Source organism: Aquarana catesbeiana, linkage group LG05 (genome assembly GCF_042186555.1).
Source record: "Aquarana catesbeiana isolate 2022-GZ linkage group LG05, ASM4218655v1, whole genome shotgun sequence".
In the NCBI taxonomy this organism is placed as follows: domain Eukaryota; kingdom Metazoa; phylum Chordata; class Amphibia; order Anura; family Ranidae; genus Aquarana; species Aquarana catesbeiana.
The window spans coordinates 395,288,844-395,302,080 of NC_133328.1; positions in this window are offsets into that span (position 1 = coordinate 395,288,844).

The window sequence follows — 13,237 nt, forward strand, 5'->3', positions numbered from 1 at the left end:
TTCACATCCGAAAGTGCCCAGATCCTGATCGGGGAGATCATGGGGTGTAATTTACAATTGGAAAACATCAAGCAAAACATCAATGATGTTATTCCAAAATATAAAAACATCATTGATGTTTTGGGGCGAGTTTAAAGCCCCTCCAAATCACTTTCTTCTTTTGTGTGCTACAATGTGCGAAATGTTTTTGTGATTTTTCCCAAAGCCAAATTTGGAAGATGCACACAGTGTGTCAACATGTGCTATCTGCTATCACGGGAGATCAATGGACGCGTTTTGGGGGTGCAACCCCTTCCTCAATAATAAAGTAGCGGTGAGGAAGGGCTTTCTCCCCCAAAACACGTCCCTTGATCCCCCGTGATGGCAGCTAGCACATGTTGACATTGGGAAATTTGTGTGCATCTTCCAAATTTGGCTTTTCCTGGGGTGATTTCCCCCCATCTGAACGCTATATCAAACACAGTTCCTAAATACTCATGTCTGATATTGCCTTCCAGTTCTACCAAATGTGAATTTTGTAAGATCAAGATTTGTGTCTTTCTTGTTGGTTTTACACAGGCCTGTTTTCTATAAAATGCACATTTTGATTTTGGATAATGACACCACAAAAATTGGTATACAACAAACATGTTGGTTTGTCAGAAAAACCTTTGGTAAATGCACATGTGATTGTGCAGGTATTAAAAAGATTGTTCATCAAGAATGTGTGGATTATTGTCTCACGCTACAACACTTTTGGGGTGATGTAATTGTTGTTTTATGAGAAAATGGGGGTTATTTCCTAAGGGGAAATCCACTTTGCACTACAAGTGCAGTTTCAGTGCAGTTGCAAGTGCACTTGTAGTGAAAAGTGGCCAAATACCGCAAGGTAGCGACCAACCTCTGCTCCGGAGTGATGGCTTGCCTCATGCAGGTATCCTGCCTGCTAATATAAGGGGTCAGCAAAGCCAACAAACGGTGAAACACGGGGTCCGTCATCCTGAGAAAGTTCCTGAAATCATCAGGATTATTCTCACGGATCTCACGGAGCAAAAGCATATGAGAGAACTGGTGACGCTGAAGCAACCAATTCTTGGTCCATGAACTCCTCCCCACCCTGTTCATGGACTGGACTTGTGTCAAGGTCAGGACCCCAACACCAAGCCCCCGCACAGCACGAACTGTACGAGGAGTACGCATACGAAACATGGCTAGAAAACGGTCGGCTGCTCAGAACGAAGTAACAGAACGCACTGAAGAACAGCAAGGCCTGTGAAGAGCGACCTGAAAAACAGCAACGAGCAGGCAAGATCACACAGAAAACTCTGATACGAACTGACTGCACGCACTGAAGAGCAGATACAAACCCACAAGCACAAACTGAACAGCAGAAAACGATCTGAAAGCCACGAGTCTGAAAAAGCGTGAATCGTCTCTCACCAAACTTTTACTAACACGAGATTAGCAAAAGGAGCCCAAAGGGTGCCGCGCTTGGTTCTGAACCGGCCTTTTCTAGTCTCGTCGTACGTGGTGTACGTGACCGCGTGGTTGTCGATCGGAAATTCCGACAACTTTGTGCGACCGTGTGTAAGCAAAACAAGTTTGAGCCAACATCCGGCGGAAAAATCCTAGGATTTTGTTGTCGGAATGTCCGAACAAAGTCCGACCGTGTGTACGGGGCATTAGTTTATGGCTGTCCAAGTACATGGTTCCCGTGCTTTTTGAAAACAAAGACAAAGCTGCTAACTGGCAAAAATGGTTTACTTCTTCTTGCTTTAGTTTAGACAGTTTATGACTAGCAAAGATAATATCTTTCTAAAATTAACTTGTCTCTGAACACTTGCTGAAAGGGTCCTTTATAGCCTAAAATGTCATTATAGCTTTATTTAGACACAACATACATTATAATGTTGTAGTTCTGGCACTTTTACATTGTTAATGATTTAGAGATGTTTGAAAACAATATGGTATGAGGTGGAATTTCCCTTTAAAGTGGAACTCTACATTCACCAAAAAAATAATATAGCATATACAATTGCTATACCAGATTTCCCCTAGTTTGAAGATGAAGTTTAGTTACAAACTTGTTAAAAAACATTTTTTTTCTCGACATCGTTAGTTATATTACTTACCTGTAATTTAATATTCACCACAGAGCTGCCCTATTCTCTTCCTGCTGCTGAAATTTTGGCACTGCGGGGGCTTGCAGTTTCAGGTCTCCAGGCTCAGCTGCACTAAAGATGATCTGATGGGGACACACTCCTCTCATGCCCTGGCCGCTTTCATTAATTACACTGCCTGTAACAAAATGTGTAAATGGGGGAGAGAATTCTGTGACTGATCAAACTTCATTCACAGATGATGTTACAAGTAGTGTAATAAGTAAAAGGACTTTTCTCAATGGAAGAGATGGCAGAAGGGGGCATGTCATCATCAGATCATTTTTAGAGCAGCTGAACACAGAGACTTGAAGCTGTTAAACCCCACAGCACTGGAAGTTTAATAGCAGGAAGCAGGGCTACTGATATAAATTGCGGAGCCCCGTACAGATACAGACTACCTGACAGGCCCCCCCCTAAGAAAGTATTGAAGCTAAAAATACAATAAAATTATAGCATATCTATGGTTATGTAGACCAACATCATATACCAATTTCCATATCGTATTTAAATTATTTTTAACTTACTCCCATCAATCTGAAACTGAAACTTACTTGGTGAAGATCCCCACACATTTTCCTTGAATTCTGTGATGCATATTTACAATGCCCTATGTAGTATGTGTCATGCATTTCACAGATCCTGCCAGTCAGTACAAGAATAACTGCTTGCAGCCAGCAAGGTACCATGGGACATGTAGTCCTTAGAAATTTAAAGTAAATCAAAGGAATAATCCAGAGGCAAATGTGCAAAGCCTGCAGGCAATCCAGAAAGTTGTAGAAAGAGATGGCCAGAGGACACGCATCAATCACCACATTAAAGGAGGTTTTTAATATTTAAACATACCCTTTTATTTCAGTCCACAGTCTCTGTAATTTTTCAGGAAATGTAAAAAATAGGATTATTATAACAGCTTACCTGTAAAATCCTTTTCTTGGAGTACATCACAGAGCCACAGTAATTACTGTATGGGTTTTATAGGCACCTTTAGGTGATGAACACTGGCACACCCTTGACAGGAAGTTGAACTCCCTATATAACCCTTCCCCTTACTGGGAGTACCTCAGTTTTGTAGCAAAGCAATACACATGTAACCAGAAACAGGGTAGGGACTTCTGTGTCCCGTGATGTACTCCTAGAAAAGGATTTTACAGGTAAGCTGTTATAAAAATCCTATTTTCTTTATCGTACATCATGGGACACAGTGCCACAGTAATTACTGTATGGGATATCCCAGAGCAATGCTATCTGAGGGGAGGGAGACATAAACAAAAGTAGGGTGCAATCTGACCTGAGGACCTATACTGCTGCATGCAGCACACTGCGCCCAAAGGCGATATCCTCATGTCTTCTTACATCCACCTGATAGAATCTGGTGAATGTATGGACTGAAGACCAAGTTGCGGCCTTGCAGATTTGAGCCATGGAGGCTTGGTGATGCACTGCCCACGAAGCTCCAACAGCCCTGGTGGAGTGCGCTTTGATTTGAAAAGGTGGAACTTTCCTCTTCAAACCATAAGCTTGAATAATTACTTGCCAAATCCACTTAGCAATAGTAGATTTCAACGCTGCCTTTCCTTTTCTAGGACCTTCAGGTAACACAAACAAAACATCCGTTTTCCGACTGCTCTCACTATATCCAGAGAATGTAGTGACTTTTCTTCCATAAAACAGGGTTCTGGAAAATATGAAGGTAGAACAATATCCTAGTTTAGATGAAAACCTGAAACCACCTTTGGCAGAAAGCTAGGAAGAGAACGCAATACTACTCTATCCTTGTGAATAATTAAATATGGCTCTTTACAAGAAAGAGCAGCCAATTCTGATACCCTTCTTGCAGAAGATATGGCTACCAGAAAAACTAGCTTCCTTGTCAGAAGGACCAAGGGAATAAGTTGTATCGGCTCAAAAGGCTGTTTCTGTAATGCCGACAGAACTAAACTCAAGTCCCAAGGGTTCAGGGATGACTTAACCGGTGGATTAAGCCGCGTTACCCCCTAAATAAAGCTACGGACCAAAGATTGCGAAGCAAGTGGTCGTTGAAACAATACCGATAAGGCAGAGACCTGGCTTTTGATAGTACTCAAGGCCAGTTTCATCACTAACCCCATTTGCAGAAAGGCAAGGATTCTACCTATGACATAATTTCTGGGATGCCAACCCGTGGATTCACACCACGAGACATATGCCTTCCAGACTCTATAATAAATGACTCTGGAAGCTGGCTTCCTTGCATTAAACAATGTAGATATCACTGAGCCTGAAAGCCCATGATTCTTCAGAATGTGGGTTTTAATAGCCAAACCATTAAATTTTGCTTTTGTAAGGTAGGATGGAACACTGGTCCCTGCGAAAACAGGTCTGGACGTGTTGGTAGGGTCCATGGGTCTTCTACTGCCATCTCAGCATACCAAGATCTTCTGGGCCACGCTGGGGCCACAAGCACCACCAACTTCCTTCCTGTTTGATCCTGCTAAGAAGCCGTGGTAGCAGCAGAATAGGAGGGTATGCATAAATCAGTGAGAACTGATCCCACGGGGTCACCAACGCATCTGTTCCGCATGCAAGTGGATCCCTTGTTCTTGACACAAAGTTGTCGACTTTACTGTTGAACCTGGACGCAAACAGATCTACATCCTGGATCCCCCATCTCTGGCATATAGCCAGAAAGATGTCGGGGTGAAGGGACCATTCCCCTGGGAACAACTGCTAGCGACTCAATTCCCGAATCTCTAGAATGTTGATGGGCAGGGTGCTTTCGGTCCTGGACCATTTCCCTTGGACAGTCGCTTCTTCCAGGACTGCTCCCCAACCTGACAGGCTGGCATCTGTTGTTACCACCTTCCAGGTAACTGGTAAGAAGGATTTCCCCTTCTGCATATTCTTGGATATCCTCCACCAACTGAAGCTCTGGAGCACCTTTGGCGACAGACGCATTGGAAAATCTAGGGCTTGGACCTTCTTGTTCCAAGCAGATAGGATACTATTTTGCAGCAGTCTCAAATGAAACTGAGCATAGGGAACCACTTTGAATGAAGCCACCATCTTCCCCAACAACCTCCTGCAAAGGTGAATAGAAGGATCCTTGTTTGCCCTGACCACTGGTACCAACTCCTTTATGGCGCTGATCTTTGCCTGGGGTAAAAACACCCTGTTCTGGGCTGTATCTATGACCAGACCCAAGTACTCTAGTCTTCTTAATAGTTTTAAAAAAAGATTTCTCTAGGACCCAACCTAGGTATTCCAGGTAGTTGATTGTGGTGACCATGCTTTGGTCTAAGCGGGCTACCGACCGGTCTATCAAGAGCAGGTCATCTAGGTATGCTACAATTGTTAAACCTTGAGTCTTTAATCTGGCCAGATGAAGGGCCAGAAGTTTTGTAAACACCCGAGGTGCATTAACTAGACCGAAAGGCAGAGCTACAAACTGAAAATTGAGTTTTTCTACTTCGAAACGCAGATATTTCTGGTGAGCAGGGAAAATAGGCACATGCCGGTATGCATCCCTCATGTCGATTGACGCCAGAAGTTCTCCTCCTTGTAGGATGGAGACAACAGATCGGATTGATTCCATGCGAAAAGAGCGGATATTCAGGAATCAGTTTAGATCCTTGAGATCTAGAATGGGTCTGACATCTTCGTTTGGTTTTGGCACCGTGAAAAGGTTTGAATAAAACCCCAACCCCTGCTCTTTCGCAATGATCACTTTTTGAGACAAAAGTTGGTCTAATGCTTGAAAGAGAGACTTCTTTTTCTCTGGATCATTGGGGACCTTTGAACTGAGGAAACGAGGAGACGGAAATTCACGTAACTCTAGTTTGTAACCTACAAAAGGGGGGGGGGGGGGGGCGAGAGGCAAACCTAGATTTTTTGGAAAAGATAGTGTCACATCCAATAAACAAGATACATATAAAGAGAGATTCCCCTAAGCGGACTTTTAAGGCACTTGAAAATAAGTATAGTAAAAAAGTATGACAGAATATATAAGAATTAATAATAAATGATTTTTATTTAAAGACAAAATTGTTAAAAACTTGTATGGATTAATGAAACATTAACATATCTACATAATTCATTGCTAACAATATGAAATAGGTATATGAAGAGACTCTTCTCACCCCCAACGCATTTCGGGATATTAAGAGAGATTAATCTAGGATAATTAGAGTAAACGATGGTGAATAGATTACTATGACATGTAAAGACATAGAATTGTCTACTCAGAATTATGTAATCAAATCACTTACATGGTATTAAATGGTGAGACAATTGTTAGTATGTTTCGTTAGGTTGCATTAAAAACATGGAGTCAAAACAGCATTGGGCATTAGTGCTGGAGAAATTGCTGTCCTTTCAACATCATGGGCATCAAAAAAGTTTGTAAGTATATGCCAAGTGATATTGTCCTCAATAAGAGGAGGTTCCCCCGCGTTCCCCCGTTGCATGACGGCTAGAGTGATATACTAAGGCAAATGGAGTCCCTGGGAGTAAGAAAAGGTATACCATAAATCCAGACTGAATATGCTGGATGTAGAACCTCTACATCCAGCATATTCAGTCCTGGTAATGGGAGGGGTTATATAGGGAGTTAAACTTCCCTTCTAGGGTGTGCCAGTGTCCATCACCTAACGGTGTCTATATAACCCATACAGTAATTACTGTGGCTCTGTGTCCCGCGATGTACGGTAAAGAAATTACAGCAGCTGCAATATGTCAATCTAGGTGTTCTATATTCCCAGAAACCACATCTCTTGCTTGTGTGACTGGCCCTCTGTGTTTCTAGGAAGTCTATAAAAAGATCCAAATCAAATTTTAGGAATCCCCTGCAATAGAAGCTTAAAGTGGTTGTTAACCCACTTTCAGTAATTTACATAATCTGTCCTGTATCCTAATACAGTGCCTCGCTGTCTCTGTGTTTCATTAAAAAAATACCTCCTTCACCGCATCTCGCAGCAGGTCCAGGCACTCATGTAACTGGGTGTGTTTCCTCTCTGCCCATCTTGCAGAAGCAGTGGAAAGGACCAAGATTTCCCTGCTGACGTCAGCAGGACACAAGAACGAGAAGGAGAGGAGAGAGGAGACATGGAGGGTCATGTGATCGCCAGGAGCACAGGGAGACAGGGGGGCACTGTATTAGGATACAGAACAGGTAGTATACTAATATATTGGTTATTCCTGCAGCAGGAGGGGGGTGGGGGGGCACTGTCACCAGGTGACACGCAAAGAGGGGAGGGGGGAGGAGGACAGAGGAGACAGACAAAGAAGAGCAGGCTGTGGATGACGGAGGCACGCAAACAGACCACGGTATCAGGGGTTCAGCAGCCATGATTATCGTGGTCTGTTTGCAGGAGGGAGGATATAGTCAGGCAGGATCAGCCAGGTATTACAGGTGTTACAGGGTGCTAAATTACACAGCACAAGCACTGTGCTGTTTAACATGCTTTAAAGGAGCAGCATCTGTGTTTGTTTTTTGGGTTAACAAATGCTTTAATTTCTAGTGAGATAATCTCATCCTTTTCTAATGGGATGCAGACTCTGCAACATTTCACATTTCAACATTAACCACTTCAGCCCCGGACCATTTGGCTGGCCAAAGACCAGAGCACTTTTTGCGATTCGGCACTACGTCGCTTTAACTGACAATTGCGCGATCGTGCGACGTGGCTCCCAAACAAAATTGACGTCCTTTTTTCCCCACAAATAGAGCTTTCTTTTGGTGGTATTTGATCACCTCTGTGGTTTTTATTTTGTGCACTATAAACAAAAAAAAGCGACAATTTTGAAAAAAACGCAATATTTTTTACTTTTTGCTATAATAAATATCCCCAAAAACATAAAAGAAATTTTTTTTTCCTCAGTTTAGGCCGATACGTATTCTTCTACATATTTTTGGTAAAAAAAAATCACAATAAGCGTTTATTGATTGGTTTGTGCAAAAGTTATAGCATCTACAAAATAGGTAATAGTTTTATGGCATTTTTATTAATATTTGTTTTTTACTAGTAATGGCAATGATCAGCAATTTTTATTGTGACTGCGACATTATGGCGGACAGATCGGACACTTTTGGCGCTATTTTGGGACCATTCACATTTATACAGCGATCAGTGCGATTAAAAATGTACTGTGTAAATGTGACTGGCAGTGAAGGGGTAACCACTAGGGGGCGCTGAAGGGGTTAAGTGTGTCCTAGGGATGTGTTCTAAATGTAGGGGAGATGGGCTACCTGTGTCATGACACTGATCACCGCTCCCAATCACAGGGAGTGGTGATCAGTGTCCTGTCACTAGGAAGAATGAGGAAATGCTTGTTTACATCAGCATTTCCCCGTTCTTCCTCTTCGTGAAACGATTGCGGGTATCCCCGCGGACATCGAGTCTGAGGGACCCGGGATGACACTCACGGAGCTCGTGGCGGGCGCTCGCACGCGCCCACAATGCTGCATCTTAAAGGGCAATGTACAGGTACGTTAATATGCCTGTATGTGCCATTCTGTCGACATATATCGACGTGAGCCAGTCGGCAAGGGGTTAAAGGCTCATTCACATGGCTGTCTAGAGCCATACACTCACCAGATCAATGAATTTCTGCAGTGGGTATGGATAGATGTTTCCAATCAGCTTCAGACAGGAAGCCTTTACAAATCAATTACAGGCTGGCACTGTCTGTGGCAGCCTTGGGTGCAAGTTGTCTGTCACTTATCTGTCCCTAAATGCATGTAATCACTCCTTTATTTGTTCAGGCTGGGCGGCCACAGCTGATCGCAAACACTTGGTAGTACCAACTGCAGAAATATGCTTATTTGGGCAATGTAAGGCCCTGTCTGAAACCTTAGATCTCTTATGCCCCTTACACACAATCGGACTTTCCGACAACAAAGCCGTGGATTTTTGTTCGAAGGATGTTGGCTCCAACTTGTCTTGCATACACACGGTCACACAAATGTTGGTCAACAATTACGAACGTGGGAACGTGGTGACGTACAAGACGTATGACGAGCCGAGAAAAAAAGAAGTTCAATAGCCAGTGCAGCTCCTTCTGCTTGATTCCGAGCATGCGTGAACTTTTGTGCGTTGGACTTGTGTACACACAATCGGAAATTCCGACAACAACATTTTGTTGGCGGAAAGTTTGAGAACCTGCTAGCCAACATTTGTTGGTGGAAAGTCTGACAACAAATGTTCTATGGAGCATGCACACGGTCGGACTTTCAGCCAACAAGCTCACATCCAACATTTGTTGTCGGAAAATACGATTGTGTGTACAGGGCATAAGACTGCAAGCGCTAATGAGCAGGGCCCTCTGATTACTCTTGTACCAAATTGTATTGTAACTGTACTGTCTGCCTTCATTTTGTAAAGTGCTGAGCAAACTGTTGGCACTATATAAATCCTGTATAATAATCATGTGCTCAGATGATTTGAATGAATGGAGGTTCTCCCATTTATAAATCAGTTTGAGAAATGCAGTATAAACAGCAATTTGTTCAAAAAAAAATATATGAATCAGTAAAAGAGTCTTCTAAAATCCTTGCAATTCATATACTTTAAATGGAAGAGAATGTTTGTTTTTTTCTTACATATCTACAGTGCCTTGAAAAGGTATTCATACCCCTTGAAATTTTCCACATTTTCTCACGTTACAACCAAAAACTTAAATGTATTTTCTTGGGATTGTATGTGATAGACCAACACAAAGAGGTACATAATTGTGAAGTGGAAGGAAAATGATATATTATTTTCAAAATGCTTTACTAATAAATATGTGAAAAGTGTGGCGTGCATTTGTATTTAGCCCCCCTGAGTCAATACTCTGTAGGACCACCTTTTGCTGGAATTACAGGTGCAAGTCTTTTTGGGTAAGTCTCTACCAGCTTTGCACATCCAGAGAGTGACATTTTTGCCCATTCTTCTTTGCAAAATAGTCAAGCTCTATCAGATTGGAAGGAGAGCGTCTGTAAACAGCAATTATACGTTTTCTGTGAGATGTTCTAAGCTTGGGATATTTTTTTATAACCTAACCCTGCTTTAAACTTCTCCACAGCTTCACCCTGGACCTGTCTGGTGTGTTCCTCGGCCTTCATGATTCTGTTTGTACACTAAGGTTCTCTAGCAGACCTCTGAGAGCGTCACAGAACAGCTGTATTTATATTGACACACAGGTGGACTCTATTTACTAATTAGGTGACTTCTGAAGGCAATTGGTTCCACTAGATTGTAGTTATGGGTATCAGAGTAAAGGGGGCTGAATATAAATGCACGCCACCGTTTTCAGATATTTATTTGTAAAAAAAATTGAAAACTGTTTATCATTTTCCATCCACTGTACAATTATCTGCCATTTTGTGTTGGTCTATCACAAAAAATCCCAATAAAATACATTTACGTTTTTGGTTGTAACATGACAAAATGTGTCAAATTTCAAGGTGTATGAATACTTTTTCAAGGCACTGTATTCACTTGAATCCCAGGTTGATATAACAGGTGCTTCTAATTTTGTTCAAAATGCAATGATTTGGTTTTTGTATTAAATTTGATTTAAAAACTATCATCCCATATGTTTAATGATGTAAAGCTATTCAGAATGTTCAACTGACCTGCTTTCATTACATGGTCTAGATGTCAGATTAAGGGTATTCCTTAACCTAGAAGTTACGGTGCTCTTTGAGGCTATAATGTAATCTGTGAAAGATAAAGTAAAGCAACAGTAATAAATTGTGCACAATTTTTCATAAACACAAAACACATGTAAAAACATTGTTAATTAGCCAGTGTTGGATTTACAGAAAAATAAACTCTAATCAAACAACACTGCATTTTTTACTAAAACATTAATACAACATCATTCATGTTACATACTATAGTCATCTTACTAAACGCAGATTTAAAGTCACAGTAAACACTTTCATTTTATAACATCAGCAATGAATAACAATACAAATGATAGATATTTTTGACAATCCAATATAAGCTTACTCAAGAATTTTTTTGCAGGTTGTGATTGCTGCTTGTCTGCTGGCCATCTCTTTCCATAACTTCCTGGATTCTTTGCATGCTTTGAAACTTTTTCTCTGCTCATTCCTTTGGTTTACTTTCAATTTCTTAGGACTACATATTCCATGGTACCTTGCTGCCTGCAAGCAGTGATTTCTGTACTGACTCCACTCCCTGAAACTCCTCCTGTAGTTCAGAGGGCAGGTTCTGTGAAATGTGTGGCACAGCAGTGCCAACTCACAGGGAATAGTGAATACGTATCCTGGGCCGGCATATGCAAAGGGCTGCTTAGGCAGCTGTCTTAGGATGCCAGGATAGGGAAGGCATAAGGCTGCTGATAAAGTAGTACAGCAGCCCACCTGTCAGTTCAAATAGAGGGCTGGCTGTACTTCCTTATTGCTAACACTGATTCTCTTGCGGCTCTTCTGCCAGCCAGCTTCTCCTCCTCTCTCTCCCTCTGGCTGTGCTGCAGGGGAATCAGTTCTAGTATTTCTGCTCCCACCACTCTGATCACCCCCATCCCCCTACTGTCTGGCTCCCCTGAGTACCCCCTTCCCCCCGCAGCACCATAAATTTGCCATATTTACAGGCCCCTTCCTTTCCTGAATGAACACAGTAAGCGATCAGTACCAATCCCTCCTGTGTCTATTCATTAATAAAGCATAGTAAACTGTGTGAATGAACAGGAAGCCACTCAGCACAGTGTGCTTTCTATTTATTCTCTGTTCAGTGCAGCTTAGGCTGCAGCAAAAGGGACTGATGAATCTATGTCCTCATTCCCTTTCTCTGTCACAAAAGTAAGACATTAGGGCAGTAGGGTGTGCCTTGCGCCTGTGTGAACAGGGATCAGTACCAATCCCTCCTGTGTCTATTCATTAATAAAGCATAGTAAACTGTGTGAATGAACAGGAAGCTACTCAGCACAGTGTGCTTTCTATTTATTCACTGTTCAGTGCAGCTTAGGCTGCAGCAAAAGGGACTGATGAATATATGTCCTCATTCCCTTTCTCTGTCACAAAAGTAAGACATCAGGGCAGTAGGGTGTGCCTTGCGCCTGTGTGAACAGGGATCAGTACCAATCCCTCCTGTGTCTATTCATTAATAAAGCATAGTAAACTGTGTGAATAAACAGGAAGCCACTCAGCACAGTGTGCTTTATATTTATTCATTGTTCAGTGCAGCATAGGCTGCAGCAAAAGGTACTGATGAATCTATGTCCTCATTCCCTTTCTCTGTCACAAAAGTAAGACATCAGGGCGGTAGGGTGTGCCTTGCGCCTGTGTGAACAGGGATCCTTGCACTGTCCCTGTGCCTGTCACAGAATTCAAGGTAGTAAATGTATATGGAGCTTCACAAAGTAGGTTTACAAACTTCAAGATCATTCACAATAACAATAATAAAAAAAATGTACATTTTAATTAAAAAAAATAAGTTTAAATTTATATTTTGTCCACAGGTACAGTTTAATAATTGCCTAGAGTTTGCTCCCTCTTCAATTTAGTTACCCATATTATCCTCCATTGGTTAATCATTTTATACCTACGGTTATAGCAGAAATATGTTTTCTGCTGCCTTTCAAATGCTTCTGTCATCTCTAGGGGCACAAGGCACATCTTTACAGACTGCAGAGCATCATAAAGAGGAAAACCTACACAGAGGTACATCCCCAGGGCCTCAGCACTATCACAAATGGTTTGTACAGTGCAGCTTACACTTACAAGCTAACTGAGAACCTTTGTGTAAATTAAATATTTATCTGTGATGGGGACTTTGGTGTAAACCAAGTTTTATCTGTCAGGACCCCTTTTAATTATACTCTGACAAAACCTGTTATTGTATACTAACATACTACAGTACTTACTTTTGATAACTGATAAAAGCATCTACAATTACAGCTGTCCAAGTATTATTAATATTAACATGTTATAAATAATTTATATTACTCTTTATAGTCATGATTATGTAAACACCCCTCCATATTACTGAGTTCTGGTGTTTCCAGTAGATGGCATTATAAATGCTACAGTATACAAAGACATTCTAGGCAATTGACCTCCTTCCAACCTTGTGGAGACAATTTAGGGGAAGGCCCTTTTCTGTTCCAGC